Raw genomic sequence first — 16,063 nt, 5'->3', positions numbered from 1 at the left:
TCAGGTCATGATCCCAGAGTTCTGGGATTGAAACCCACATAGAGCTCCCTGCTCAGCAGGGAGCCTGCTTCTCCTTCTTCCCCTCACCCAGCTCGTGCTCTCTCTCTCTCTGTCGAATGAATAAATAAAATATTTTTCTTTAAAAAAAAAAAAAAGAAAAGTGTATTCTTAATCCCCTTCACTTATTTCACTCATCCCTCCACCCAATTCCACTCTGGTAACCATCAGTTCTCTATAGTTAAGAGTCTGGGTTTTTTGTTTGTTTGTTTGTTTGTTTGTTTGTCTTGCTCTTTCTCTCTCTCTTTTCTTTGTTCATTTATTTATTAAATTCCACATGAGTGAAATCATATGGTAATTGTCTTTCTCTGACTAGTTTATTTTGCTTAGCATTATCCTCTCTAGCTCCATCAGTGTTACAAATGACAAGATCCCATTCTTTTTTATGGCTGAATAATATTCCATCATATATATGTATGTATATATATGCATATATGTATGATATTTATCACTTCTTCTTTATCCATTCACCTGTTGATGGACACCTGGGTTGCTTCCATAATTTGGCTATTGTAAATAATGCTGTAATAAACATAGAAGTGCATATATTCCTTTGAATTCTGTTTTCATATTCTTTGAGTAAATACCCTAGCATGATTACCGATTGTAGGGCAATTCTGTTTTTAACTTTTTGAGGAACCTCCATACAGTTTTTTCCACAGTGGTTTCATCAGTTTGCACTTCCACCAATGGTGCAACAGGGCTCTTTTTTCTCCACATCCTTATCAACACTTGCTTATGTTTTTGAGTTTAGCAATTTTGACAAGTGTGAGGTGATATTGTAGTTTTGATTTGCATTTGTCTGCTGACAAGCGATGTAGAGCATGTTTTCACATGCCTGTTGGCCATCTGGGAGATGTCTTTGGAGAAATGTATGTTCATATCTTCTGCTCATTTTTTAATTGTATTATTTGTGGTTTTGGTGTCAGTTGTAGAAGTTCTTTATATATTTGAACCTAAGCTTTATCAGATAGGTCATTTGCAAATATCTTCTCCCATTCTGTAGGTTGTCTTTTTGTTTTATTGATTGTCTTCTTTGCTCTGCAGAAGCCTTTTATTTTAATATAGTCCCAATAGTCTATTTTTGCTTTTGTTTCCCTTGCCTCAGGAGACATGTCTAGAATGAAGTTGCTATAGCCAATGTCAAAGAAGTTACTGCCTATGTTCTCTTCTAGGGTTTTTATGATTTCAGGTTCTCACATTTAGGTCTTTAGTACATTTTAAGTGTATTTTTTTTGTATGGTGGAAGAAAGTTTTCTAGTTTCTTTCCTTTTTTCTTCTCTCTCTCTCTCTCTCTCTCTCTTTTTTTTTTTTTTTTGCATGTTGCTGTCCAGTTATCCCAGTACCATTTGTTGAAGAGACTATCTTTTCCCCATTGCATATACTTTACTGTTTTGTCAAAGATTAATTGGCCATATAATTATGGGTTTATTTCTGAGCTTTCTATTCTGTTCCATTGACCTATGTGTCTATTTTTGTATCATGCTGTTTTGAATCCTAACATGAAGTCTGGAATTGTGATTCTTCTGTTTCGTTTTTCTTTTTCAAGATTTATTTGACTATATGGCGTCTTTTGTGGTTCCATACAAATTTTAGGATTGTTTGTTCTAGTTCTGTGAAAAATGCTGTTGGTGTTTTGATAGGGATTGCCTTAAATGTGTGGATTGCTTTGGGTACTATAGACATTTTTTTTAAAGATCTTATTTATTTATTCATGAGAGACAGAGAGGCAGAGACATAGGCAGGCAGAGGGAGAAGCAGCCTCCCTGTGAAGACCCTGATATGGGACTCGATCCCAGGACTCTGGGATCACAACCTGAGCCAAAGGTAGATACTCAACCACTGAGCCATCCAAGGTTCCCAGTAGTACAGACATTTTAACAATATTTGTTCTTCTAGCCCTCGTTGAGCATGGAAAGTCTTTTCATTTGTTTGTGTCCTCCTCAGTTTTTTTCATCAATGTTTTATGATTTTTGAGTACAGATCTTTCACCTCTTTAGTTATGTTAGGTATTTATTATTTAGTTATGTTAGGTATTTTATCATTTGGGGGCAATTGTAAATGGGATTGTTTTCTTAATTTCTCTTTCTGCTGCTGCTTCGTTATTGGAGTATAGAAATGTAATAGGTTTCTGTACATAGATTTTGTATCCTATGACCTTACTGTATTCATCAATTCTAGTGCTTTTTTTTGGAGTCCTTAGGGTTTTTTTATATAAAGTATCATGTCATCTGAAATTGATTAAAGTTTTACTTCTTCCATACTAGTTTGGATGCCTTTTATTTGTTTTGTTCTTTTTGCTGTGGCCAGGATTTCCAGTACTCTGTTGAATGAAAGTGGTGAGAGAAGATCCTCATGTCTTGTTCCTTAACTTAAAGGGAAAGCTCTCACTCTTCCTCCATTGAGTATGATGTTAGGTGTAGATTTTTTATATACGGCTTTTATTATGTTGAAATATGTTCCCTTTAAGCCTACTTTGCTGAGAGTTTATTTGACTTTTGTTTTCTTGAGGTAGGCCTGTACCTACCCTGCTAGAACAGCTTTTACTGCATTCCGAAGTTTTGAACTGTTGTGTTTTCATTTTTATTTCTTTTCATGTAATTTTTAATTTTTTCTTTGATTTCTTGGTTGACTCACTCATTGTTCAGTAGCATGTTATTTAACCTCCATATACTTGTGGTCTTTTTAGATTTTTTGTTGTAGTTGATTTCTAGTTTCATAGTGTTGTGGTCAGAAAAGTTTCATTATATGATTTTGATTTTTTGAATTCGTTGAGGTTTTTTGGTGGCCTAATATTTGATCTCTTCTAGAGAATGTTTCATGTGCATTTGAAAAGAATGTATATTCTGCTGGTTTTCAATGAAATGTTCTAAATATGTTTAAGTCCATCTGGTCCAGTGTATCATTCATGTCACCGTTTCCTTGTTGATTTTCTGTTTGGACGGTCTATCTAGTGAGGTAAGTAGGTGTTAAAGTTCCCTATTATTGTATTACTATTGATTTTTATCATTGTTACTAGCTTTACTTGAGTGTTCCTATGTTGCGTGCATAAATATTTACTATTGTTATATCTTCTTGTTGGATTGTTCTTTTTATTATTATATACTGTCCTTTGTTTCCTGTTAGTTTTTTATTTATAGTCTATTTTATCCAGTAAAAGTATCATTACCCTGGCTTTCTTTTCACTTCCATTTGCATGATAAATATTTCTTCCTCCCCTCACTTTCAGTCTGCATGTGTCTTTAGGTCTGAAATGAGATTCTTGAGACAGCATAAAGATGGGCCATTTTTTTAAATCTTTTCCATCACCCTATGTCATTTGATTGGAGTGTTTAGTCCATTTACATTAATTATTGATAGGTATGTATTTATTGCTATTTGTTACTTGTTTTGTGGTTGTTTTTGTGGTTCTTTGATTGTTTCTTCTCTTGCTCTTTTCTCTCATGGGTTACTGGCTTTCTTTAGGGATGTACTTGGATTCCTTTCTCTTTATTTTTTGCATGTCTATTACTGGTTTTTGGTTTGTGGTTACCATTACCATTGGTATAATATCTTTATGCATTTAGTAGTCTATATTGAGTTGATGGTTGCTAATGTTGGAAACCATTCTTGACTCTTCCTTCTGTCACATTTTAGGTGTATGGTATTATGCTTTACATCTTAGCAGAAGTAGTAACATCAACTACTCCAGATCAACATTATCCACCTTAGAATTTAAAAGTAAATCAAGTCACCAAATTATTATTACTCAAAATTGAAGTTGATGATTATTTATTAATGTTTATATAGCCTGTGTTCTTAATATCCTTTCCAAAACACTATCTTTAAAACCACTCAGTCTGAACACAGATTCTTCTTTCCTCTTTATATAACATTCGAAGATGCACAAACAAGAGTGTCTTGACTGGGTTCTTTAAGCAGTTATTGCTTATAGGAAGGAGGGTGTGACAATTTCAAGGGATGTCATACACTTCTTTATATTAATGGCAATGGATAATAGAGCTTGTGATAATTGATTCAATTTTTGCTTATAGGTTATGTTAGAGATCATTGTAATACTAATCTTAAAATAGTAGGCTTTAAAGTTCATAATTTTATTGAGAGGCATTTTGTCTAGGCTGCTATGTAACTGCATGATAATGATGTCAGGTCAGGTAGCCCAGAAATATGCCCCCTAAACATGTTAAAGAATTAAGTAGCTTTCTTGATTTTTAGATTTACTTTGTAAATTAAAAAAAAGCACCTGTTTTGTAGATTAGCAAAATGTATGTTATGGGCGTTAACTAACAGGGCTGTATAATTAAGCATAACATCCTATACTTTTCTTCAGTAGAAGATTTGTATGGCATTAGGAATTCTAAATATTTAGTTTGTGATTCATTCTAAAGAAGACTGACAGCAAGTATGGAATCCTAACTAAATTTTAGTGATAACTTGGTATCTTTAAATGACCATGCTTTCTCATGAAGAAAATACCAATTAGTCAATATGTTACTAAAAAATTTAAAATATCCATAACAATAGCTTACTTAAATACACATTATACCGAATTTAAATTATTTTGTGACATGAATTTTATTTTATTAAAATATATAAATTATACAAATTCACTTAATTTTTTAAATAAATTTAGTTTTTATTGGTGTTCAATTTACCAACATACAGAATAACACCCAGTGCTCATCCCGTCAAGTGCCCCCCTCAGTGCCCATCACCCAGTCATCCCATCCCCCCGCCCTCCTCCCCTTCCACCACCCCTAGTTCGTTTCCCAGAGTTAGGAGTCTTTATGTTCTGTCTCCCTTTCTGATATTTCCTGGAAGGAGCCTCGGTGTCCATCGAAAGATGAATGGATAAAGAAGATGTGGTTTATGTATACAATGGAATATTCCTCAGCCATTAGAAACGACAAATACCCACCATTTGCTTCAACGTGGATGGAACTGGAGGGTATTATGCTGAGTGAAGTAAGTCAATCGGAGGACAAACATTATATGTTCTCATTCATTTGGGGAATATAAATAATAGTGAAAGGGAATATAAGGGAAGGGAGAAGAAATGTGTGGGAAATTCACTTAATTTTAAGGGTAAAACCCTTTCCATATGCTTAAAGTGATAAATGTTCATAGACATGAACAATTGTTCAATTCAGATAATTCTACATAACCTATTAACCCATTTTTTAATTAAAATTAACCACCATATTCAAGATATTTGAGGTTATCACTATTAAATTACCCATCTTACTATAACATTACTTTCCCTCACATTTGCAGAGTATTATGAATTTCAGGTTGTTTTCATGTCTGTTGTCCATTTGAGGACAAGCACTGAATCTAGTTCTTGTTATTCTCATCACCCAGCCAATAATATGGCACATTATATTCATTCAGAAAATGTATATTGAATTCATACAAAAGAATAAATGGAAAAACAAGTGATTTTTCTGGTCCAACATTCTGCAAAAAGGTAATGATTTTTAATTCCCATTTTTCAAAGAGGAAATGGAGGCACTGAGAAGCTGGCTAAGCTAGCAGGTATTTCAGTTTGAGAAAGTAAGTTCATTTCATACCAAAATTCAGGTATCTAGTGAATGGAATATCCAGTCATCTATTTCCATTAAAAAAAAATCAATGAAGATTCTGGGAAGGAAGCTATCCTAGGGAAATGGAGAATATATTTCCACAACTTGTGTACAAGAAAATACCACCAACTGCCACATAATAGTTTATAAACATTTATTACATAGGAAGCACCAGACTCAGAAGATTTTGTCTTCAGTTACTAGCTGCCTAGCACTAAATGATTTCTTAAGTTTCTCAAGTTCCATATAATCTTCACTTCAGTTCTGTCAAGCAGATGCCAAGAGGAGCACCAATTTTATGAATAATAGGTCTGTAGATAAGATGGTTACTGTGGGCTTCTATAGAAGACTTGTCAGTACTTGTTTGCTGTCATTTGTGCACAGGACACCACACTTATAGTATTCCTACTAGATGGAGGAGACCCTTTGTGACCCCTACAGAGCAGATTCTAATAGTAGTGTCTGTGCTGGAAATATTCAACATGGCTCTGCTCTGAGGTCCCTGCTAGATAGAAGCGTGGTATTCTACCATAATTCTAAAAGAAAATAAGTAAGTCCTAACTTGAGGGAGACCAATTTAGCCCTAAAGCACCTCAGAGGTCTTTCTCAAGGAGGCACAGGGCTGGCCATTCCATAACTACTCAATGTGAATTATGGACTCCAACCTCTTAGTTATGGCCAAGACAGTAAATCTGAGTGATCACAAGCTCCTCTACCCCTGCTTATGTTTGCTGAGGACTGGGGTTTCAACCCTTTCCACTAAAGCAAGTAGTTCCAATTCTCACCTTAGGAATTCTGAAAAGGAAAACCGCTCAACTTTCTTTAAAAATATATATATTTAATGAGATTAGACAAAAGGGCACAATGATATCAAAGTGAGTTATCCATGGTTAATGATAATTATTTTTTAGTCAAGAAGGTCGCTGCTTCCTCTACTATGTCATGCCTTTACAAAAAGTTAGGAAAAGTCTCTATCCTTCCATTTAATTTTCTATGGCTTTGTCTATTTATGCGGTATGGTACAACCTGAAGGACATCAGACTGAGTTAACCAAACCTGCCCCAGGGAAGTAGTTTGTTCAGAGTTACTGGTGAGTAGTGCCTAGAGTGAGGGATTTAGGGAGCCCATACTTATACTTAAATGAACTGTAGGGATAGAAGTATCCCCTGACATTGGAAAACACTTTTAAAGAGAATCAGTTCTTATTACTCTGTAAAGACTGATTTATAACATCTGTATTCAGTTGAATGAAGAAATCATACATCAAATTCTGTTTTTGTTTTTTCTTTGTTTTTTAGAAACCTGGGAGCAAGCATCTCTTGGAATCAATCCCAGAGAATGTGCCCTCCCCAGCAAAGGACTCTCCTTTCCCAAGAAGTAATTATTATAAGTTACAGATTGTCACTGATTTTACTAAGAGCAAGCATTAGCAGAATCTAAATTGAGAGTCCATATCTTATAAAACCTATGATTTTAAAATGTTGGGAAAATTTAATAAGACTCAACAAGAGGCTATTTGCATGAGGAAAGGAAGGAATGTATTGCAAAGAAATTTAGAAACTAAACTATGCAGGTGTGGTTGATTATATAGAAAGTATGAGAGAGAGGCGTCATGAAGAAAGGACACCCAGATTTCTTGGTTGGTAGTGGTACTGAAATAAATAGAAGGATTAAAGACTCTTTAAAGGATGAGAAAATGTAAGGGTGATGGAAATAATAATCTTGATCTTGCGCATGTTAAACTGATGTTCTTTTGGAATCTTCTTGCTTTGTAAGTAATTAGAAATATGTTTTTGAAGTAGAGGAGATAAATTTGGTTCTGACCACCCTTGAAGACTTTCTTTCCTTCATTACCCTAAAATGCTGTGATTAGTCACTACCTGGTCCAGTGTGTACTGGCTGCCCCTACTGTACTTGTAATGGAGATAGAAATATTTAGACTCAAATCTGCCCATCATTATTTCTTCCTCTGTTGAAGGAATTTTAATTCTCTAGGCTTTTCTTTTTCACTTTGGAATTTAAATAGCTCTATGAAGTTGAAGTAAAATATACAAATAACAGAATTGATCAAAATAACTTGAAGGAATAAAATGTGTTATTAAATCTTAACATAGCTGAAAGTTTAAGTCATTCACCAGAGGAGGATAAGAAAGAAAACAAGTTTTGAAAAGTTATCATAAAACCTTGCAAATTAAAAAAATGCATGTTTTTAATGAAGTCTCAAGAAATAATGTTTTTACTTAAAGAGTTTATAAACTCTTATTATTATATGTAATAACAATAATGTATATATTATTATAATACCATTATTGCAAGAACTGAATATCTATAACTTTAAAAATTTGTTATGAGTTTTAATACTGTAATATTTAGAAAAAATATATTATAGCTGGTAGCTTTTTGATATTAGCCACCTCTGAACTGACTGCAAAAAATGTAAAGCATTATTAAAGACAAGTTTGAATGGAAATTTCTAGAACCAAAGGTATCTTTGGGAGAGATAGGGAGACACTGGGGTTACATCTCCATAGGGCAGAGAGTTTGTCACAAGTAGAATGGTAAAAGGCAACAGGTCTCAGCTGGATTCTATTGATCTTTTATCTTCTCCAATATAAAATCTATGGTGCAGCTAAGTGACCATGATGTTTTCTTCATAATTTAGTGCCAGAAGAGTGGTATGTACTTACAAACTAAGTAAATCAGATAATTTAATCACACAAAGAAATTTTATAATTTCAGAAAAAAAAACAAGATATTATAGGCAATGAAATTCCATAAAGTGATGGTCACAATAATTAAATCAACTTGTGCTGTGTTCACCTTAAATGAAAAAATGTATAATCCTCTCTCCTGACTCATATAACGTGGCAAGGAACACTAAATCCTGCTACAGATTGGTGGTAACACTGATCCCCTGTTGTGAGGAATAATTAAACTTTACAAATCACACTAAAGGCTTATAAAAGCAAACACCAAAAGCTTATAAAGAAGGATTCTGAACTACAAAAAATAATAAGAAAAAGAAAGAAGAAAGAAAGAAAGAAAGAAAGAAAGAAAGAAAGAAAGAAAGAAAGAAAGAAAGAAAAAGGAAGGAAGGAGGGAAGGAAGGAAGGAAGGAAGGAAGGAAGGAAGGAAGGAAGGAAGAAAGAGAGAGAGAAAAAGAAAAAAAGGTACTTGCCAAGGTTGGTTTAAAAGCTGTTGTAGCTAAATTAGAAGACTTCTAATGGAAATTTTAGCTACTTTGCTATTTGGTGTTATTTCTTCATGTAATTCCTTTAATCATTTTCAATTAACGTAAGTATGTGGTACCCCTCGAAGCATATTTACTCACATAGGTTATGTCTTATTTAATGTAAAGACCTAAAAGTTTGCCTAAGATATATTATACAATCTCTTAAAAGAATGTTACTTGCACTCTGATTTTCTCAAAATGTTTGTGCTTGCTGAAATACCTCCTGGGACATGTCTCTCTACCTAAAATTCTAAATAAATCCTGGAAAAGTAAATTACAGAGTGGGGTCATGTGGGATATTATGTTCAACTGGATCTGACAAATGAGTTGGGAATTGTTTGCTTGTTTCTAGCTTTTTAAGAAATATTTGGTAAGTAAATTCATAAGATTTTAAAATATTAGTTTATGATTTTACAATAATCAGTACTTAAATAAACTGATGCTAAACACTGATAAATTCTTAAAAGAATTTCATCATGCAAAGTAAAGATGGAGCCTTGGAAATAAAATAGTGAGATAAAATTAAAATATATGAAATATATGTAGATATGTACATCCAATCTAAATTCGTACCTATACATGGGAGTGACTCTAGTCATGTTCATAATCTAGCAATCTTCTAATTCCCAGCCTCACACCGAGGGATCTGTACTTTAATTTGAATTTCATACTTTTATAGAAAAATTTACTAACACAATAAAGGATTTAAAGTTTGTACTTGAAACAAGAGTAAATATGTTAGAAGAAAATAGCATTACTGTTGTGAAGGAACAACTTAGAGAATTCTTCCAGCATTAAAAAAAAGAGGAAATACGGTATTATGAATGCAAATGATAAGAATATCTTAAATAAATGTTCTTGAGGAAACAACTATAATAAATAGAAGTATATTCAAAGATATAAGATAACACATTTAAGGCAAAACGAGATCTAAGACAAAAAAGAGGCTCAGGAAAGTACATCTGCCCCTGACAGTAAACGGAGCAGCAATTGTCACAGACACCAGCTGAACTCTAAACAACTTTGAAGCCAGTACAATACAAATACTATCTACATATGGTACTAGACAGCTGATGAGCATTGAAAACAGGGCTGATTCCAGAAGGAGGATGACTTTTTGTATCTGCTTTTCCTGGGGACATCTTCTAATTTGGGAGGCTACCAAGGCACTAAGAATGTGGGCTTTTAATAGACAGAAGGTTCCTCATAAGGGAGAGAGAAACAAGCAAAAGTGTAGAGACTTTTGGAAATAAATTGTTGAAGTTGGACATCAGGGGCCTCATACTCATGGCATTTTCCTCACTACACTTTCTAATTCTGAAGCTATATGGACAGGAGGCTAAAGAAATAACCAAAATCTTTGTTTTCTTTTGCTGCTTTAATAAGACATCACAAATCTAGTAGCTTGAAACAACACAAATTCATTATTTGACAATTCCGGAGGTCAGAAATCTGCAGTGGATCTCACTGAACTAAAAATCAAGGTAGGGCTGACACTTCTGAAAAGTTGTAGGTGGGAACCCATTTCTGTGCTTCTACAGGCTGTCTGTATTCCATGGCTCATAGCCTCTTTCCATCTTCAAACCCAGCAATGTCCAGTTGAATCTTTCTCAGGATGTTATCACTTTGGTTCTTTTGCTTCCCTCTTCCCCAATTAAAAACCCTTGTGATTAGATTGGGTTCACTTAGATAACCCAGGAAAATTTTCCGATCTTAAATTCAGCTGATTAATAAACTTAATGCTAGGACACCTAAGTGGCTCAGCGGTTGAGTGTCTGCCTTCAGCTCAGGGCCTGACCCTGGGGTCCTGGGATCCAGTCTTGCATTGGGCTCTCTCTCTGCCTATGTCTGCACCTCTCTCTGTGTCGCTCATGAAAAAATGAATAAAATCTTAAAATAATAATAATTATAATCTTAATGCCATCTGCAATTTGACTTCCTCCTTCCCATATAACATACCAGATTCCTGAATTCTGGTTATTAGAATGTAGACATCTTTTAACAAACATTATTATGCCTACCATAACCTCTGGAAATCAGAACAGAGTTTTCTGCTAAGGAGATAAAGATAAATAGGATCTTCCATGGGAAGAAGCCCTAAAGAACACACAAGCTTTCCACTGAAAACTTGAAGAAGTAGTTTGTATCTCAGAAACAAAGGCCAACCAGAATTTGACTGAGCCTTGTCAAAATTGCAACTCACCACCAATTCAGATCACCTATAGATTTGAGTTACTCAGCCTCCATTCTGTCTAGGATAAAAAAAGGTAAAACATTTTCTAGAAGAAAATAACACCGTCTGGACCTGCTGTAATTTGACACTATATCTTGCATTCAAAATTCATTAGACATGTTGAGAGAGTGCTGTATGAGTAAAGAATTAGAAGGAATAAAAGAAAAATGTGGCATCAGATGATCTACACATTGAAATTAGTAGACAAAAACTTTAAAATAGCTAAGTAAATTGTGTGAAATAGATGAAATGAGTAGATTATCACTAGTGAATTACGATTTTTAAAAAACGAAATAGAATTCCAAATACAAATTTAAAAATGCATTTCAAATTGAAAATTTATAGAACCTTTACTGTAGAAGACAGGATTAGTAAGCTGAGCTACAGATCAACAGAAAATATCTGAACTCTCTAAATATGTTGAAGAGAAAATATCCTTCAAAATAAAGATCTTTTTAGATAAAAACTTGAGAGAATTCATTATCATCAGATCTTCACAAAAATACTAAAAGGAGTTATTATGGACAAAGAAAAATTATCTCAAATAGAAAATCAGAATACAAGAAAGAATAAAGATGAGTAGAAAGATAAATTTGTGGGCAAGCATAAGTAAATAAATGTATATTATAATTACACGCATAAATAATCATTTTCATCACATTAGTTAAAAATGTAAAACTTAAAAAGAAATGCAAAGAGCCTGTATTGTATTGAAGCCATAACATCTAGACAAATCTAGGAGATATAAAACATGCTTTGGAAGGAATATTTAACATCATATACTATTATAAACCTATTTTCATTTAAAGATAAAAATTAATCCTTTGTAAATCAGACAGTGGAGAAAAAATTCAACTTCATAACATAAAAAATACTTATTACATAATTAAGCTAATTAAACTTTAGCCATACACATTAAGCCAAATGAAAAGAATCAGTGCTTATTTAAAAACATTAACCACATTTCTATTACAATACATTAAATCTAGAAATCAAATAGTAAAAAAAAAAAACTTCAATAATCATTTTTCTAAGAAACTTCTCGATTCTTTGGAAAAGGGAGAAAAGCATTCGAAGCATGAATGCATTGAAAATAAAATCAATGAAATTAAAAAGTTCATAGGATATAAGTACTTTTATAGATATGACTAGATTTATAGAAGAAAATTCAAAAATGGGAATTAATGAAAACAATCAAGAATTTCGAATACAGAAAAGTAATTATAATATTGAAGAAGTTGGAAGAAACTGACAAAATTAGAAATAATTTACAGAAACAGTAAATAAATCTAAAATCTTGTTCTTATAGGAAAAACTGATAAATCATTGGTGAACCATTCAATTTTTAAATTAGGCAGACTACTATACAATACAAAATGAAATACCCACAAAGGAAAAAAATAAGTTAATTGCACAAAGATTAAAATGTTTTGCATAAAGATTCCACAAAAAAATTTTTAAAACAAAATTGGAGAAGCAGTACCAGCACATATAATAATATGACAAACAAGTGGAGTCCACAAGAAAAACTACAACTTAGTGACTAACACATATTTTCAAATAAGCTTAACCTCAAATTAAAAATCACAAATTCAAGAATGCAAGGAAAAGGTAATTTTTCACTCTTAAGTTGGCAAAGATTAGTAGAAATATTTGACAGAATTCAGTGTGCTAAGGATATACAATTCTTAACAGCCTTGTACATTATTTTGGAATTTTAGTGCCACGTTTTTGGAGGGAAATATCAACCAAAATATTTCCTTTATTGCTCGGACCCAATGACCCCCAAATTTTCCTTTTAAATGGTGTGTGTGTGTATAAATTTAAAAGTCAAATTTTTTACTGAACAATTGTGTTAAGATACAGGATATCTATATAAGGAATACAGTGTTTGAAGTAACATTACTTGGAAACTCTACTCACACTAGAACTATTACAAAGAGGGAATCTTCTTTGTAGCATAGCTCCTCCAGAGGATAGATTACTATAGGCATAGAAGAACAAAGTAGAGCTGTAATGAAAATCACATAAAATAAAAACCTAGGTATGGAACAATATACATAAGTTGTAGATCTGTTTATGTTACATTTCTGGGAAGATCTATAGGAAACTGCTGAGGGTATGTATCTGTGGCAGTGAAACTTGGTTGAGGGGAACTGGAACATTTACCTTTATTCTTCATGTTAAATGCTTTTGTATCATTTAAACTATCTATTACTTCAACAATACCAATTTCAAGAAAAAGAAATGAAGGTAAGAAGGTAAAGGATAAAGGATAGATTAAATTTTGTGTGATGGAGTTATTAGCTGAACAGTGTGATGAACAAATGTTGAAGGAGCTACTTAGTGATGAAGTGGCTGTTGCTGACATGCTACTTCACCTAGAAGTGTGACTTACTCAAGTTTTTCCAGTTAGTGTCAGAGTTGCAGAGTGAAGTGGCACATGGAGACATGGCCTTCACTGATATGCACTATTTGTTTTACGGAAGTTTACTCAGAAGAGCAGTTGATCAATAATAAATGTAGGCAAATATAGTCTTGGCTGGGGATCTTGTCCTTATATTTCCCTGTGTTATAATGCCTAATGACCTTATGTAATATTAAAACATCTCAGAGAAACAGTTTTGTAACCCCAAGAAATTTAGTAGACCATGAAATTATGCTATTACCTCAGAAGCAGAACTGGCTGTAGGGAGTTAGGTGTTAAATAGCATTTTCTTTCATTTGATTATTGGTTTAAGTGTTACAATGAAAGAAGGACTCTGGGTAAAAATTTGCCATACGTCTATTAAAATGTGTCCCCCACCCTCACATTCTGAAGACCCAAAGCGGGGGGAAGAAAAGAATTCTGAAATCTTTTCGGACCTTTGTTTTTTTTCCCCCAGAAACAGTATAGCATCACATTTTTTTACATGACTGAAAATAAAAACAAAACCAAAATCTCAGCATTCTAGGTCATGAAGAGAACTACTACCACAAAGTACTATGTATTTGAACACTGAGCACAAAGATTCGGAGACTGTGGAATGCCTTTCCATTCTGGTGATGTAGGAGCACAGAAGCAGTCATTTTTAGACCAGGGATGAAACCCTGAGGAAAAGGAAATAAAAATTATAAAAAGCCAAAAGGACGTGGTATTGGGGACATTCTATGATGAGACTTTGAATTCGGGCAATTCTTTTCATGTGGTGGGGGGAGGTGCAACATAAAGAAGCAGACTAGCAAGTATTTAGCCTATGCCCAATGGTTGAGACAAAGGGATCCTTTGGAATTTCTTTCCTCATCCAATCCCTCTCACGAGACTAGAAAAGAGTGATGGGAAGGCTTAACAATAAGAATAAATGTAGGCATATAAAACTTTTTTATTTTTTTTTATTTTTAGCTATTGTCTTCTCTCACTCAACCCAACCTCCACCCTCTGTGGAGGAAGAAGCCTTTTCTGTAACACAAATTTTGATAAGCAACATAAAATAGGATATCAGAGATCCAAAAGGCATTCTTAATGATAATTAATGCTCCCTAGTGAAGTGATAATTGATGACTGATTTTTTTTTTTTTGATGATTGATTCTTGAGTGAGGCAAGGATTCTAATGGCCTATGACTTGCTGAATGAATAATATAAAGTGAGGGCAGAACAGAATGACTCAGGACCAGGGAAATTATTTTTCTTAGACTCTGTGCAAAGTAAATAAAGGAGAGATGAGGTGGCCAGTAAACTTAGAACAAAGAACAGAGATCCATTATTCCGAGAGAGCATATTAAGTTTTGCTGTTGGATACGGGGTGAGTTCTCACTATTCTGTTTCTATGTGAAATCTCATTAAAATATCATCACTTGCTAATGCATCACAATTTGAGCCTATTATTAGGGTGCTGATTAGAGTATCCAGGTGGTTTGGAGTGAAGAAGAGAATATCAGCGAGAGACCTGCCACATTATACACAGGGACAATAGTTCTGCTCAGCAAAACACTTGAATGATGCTTCCCTGCTCCTCCTATTCCCTTACACAAAACAGTCTTTCTCTCTTCCTCCTCTTTCTGTCAAAGCTGCTCTAAAGAATGAATCTATTAGTCAACTACATTTTAATTAAATATAGTGTGATCTCTTTTACATAGTGTCACTTAAAATGTTACTTGAATCATAAAATAAAAAATGTACTCCTACCTAGTTGACATGATTCCAAGTATCAATGATAGGCAACTCTTTGGACAAAATCACCTACTTCGAATCAGAAATCAGTAAAGCTTATCTATTCTATTAAAAAATATTACAACTAATTATCAAACTGGTACTAATTCAACATATTCTTTCAGTATTTTGATGATAAGAAGATAAACAATTGATGCTATTTGGAAGGAGGGGTTTGGACTTGCAGTAAGCTCCTGGAACTGAGAACCGCATGTGAAGTTTACTAGACCCATCACCAAGAGGCGATCTGCATTGACTGAGAGTAGATTTTCAGTATGGACACCAGTCATCCTGCAACCTTCTAATATCCTTCATGCTCTGACCTCCCAACAAGGCTAGTTGTGCTAGAATTTTGGAATTCAAACCCCCATTTCACTCTCACCTTCATTTCTCAATGACTAAAGTTTTTGTGATCCTCATTGTTTTGAAAGGGAAGTTCAGCTCCCTGTCTTTTCTCCCCTTGGGAAATTCCTTCCTTCCAGAAGAGAAGAATATAAATTAACAATTCTCTTAGAGACAGAGGAGTATTTAATAAATGAATGACCTAGAAGTTCATTGTAAAAGACTTTAAGTTTACAATGATTTTCTCTGATTTAGAAATAGAAAAATAAAAAACATTATTTAATTTTCATAATCCAAATATTCATGCTCCCAATGTACACAAGAAAATGAATATTTAGCCATTAAGCACCATAAATAATTCTTCCATTTTCTATCTGTAGATTAAGTCCCAAAGGAATTTTGAACTCATATTTTGATAAGTAAAATC

Source organism: Canis lupus, chromosome 30, assembly GCF_048164855.1.
Source record: "Canis lupus baileyi chromosome 30, mCanLup2.hap1, whole genome shotgun sequence".
NCBI lineage: Eukaryota > Metazoa > Chordata > Mammalia > Carnivora > Canidae > Canis > Canis lupus.
Note: the sequence above shows the minus strand (reverse complement) of the source record.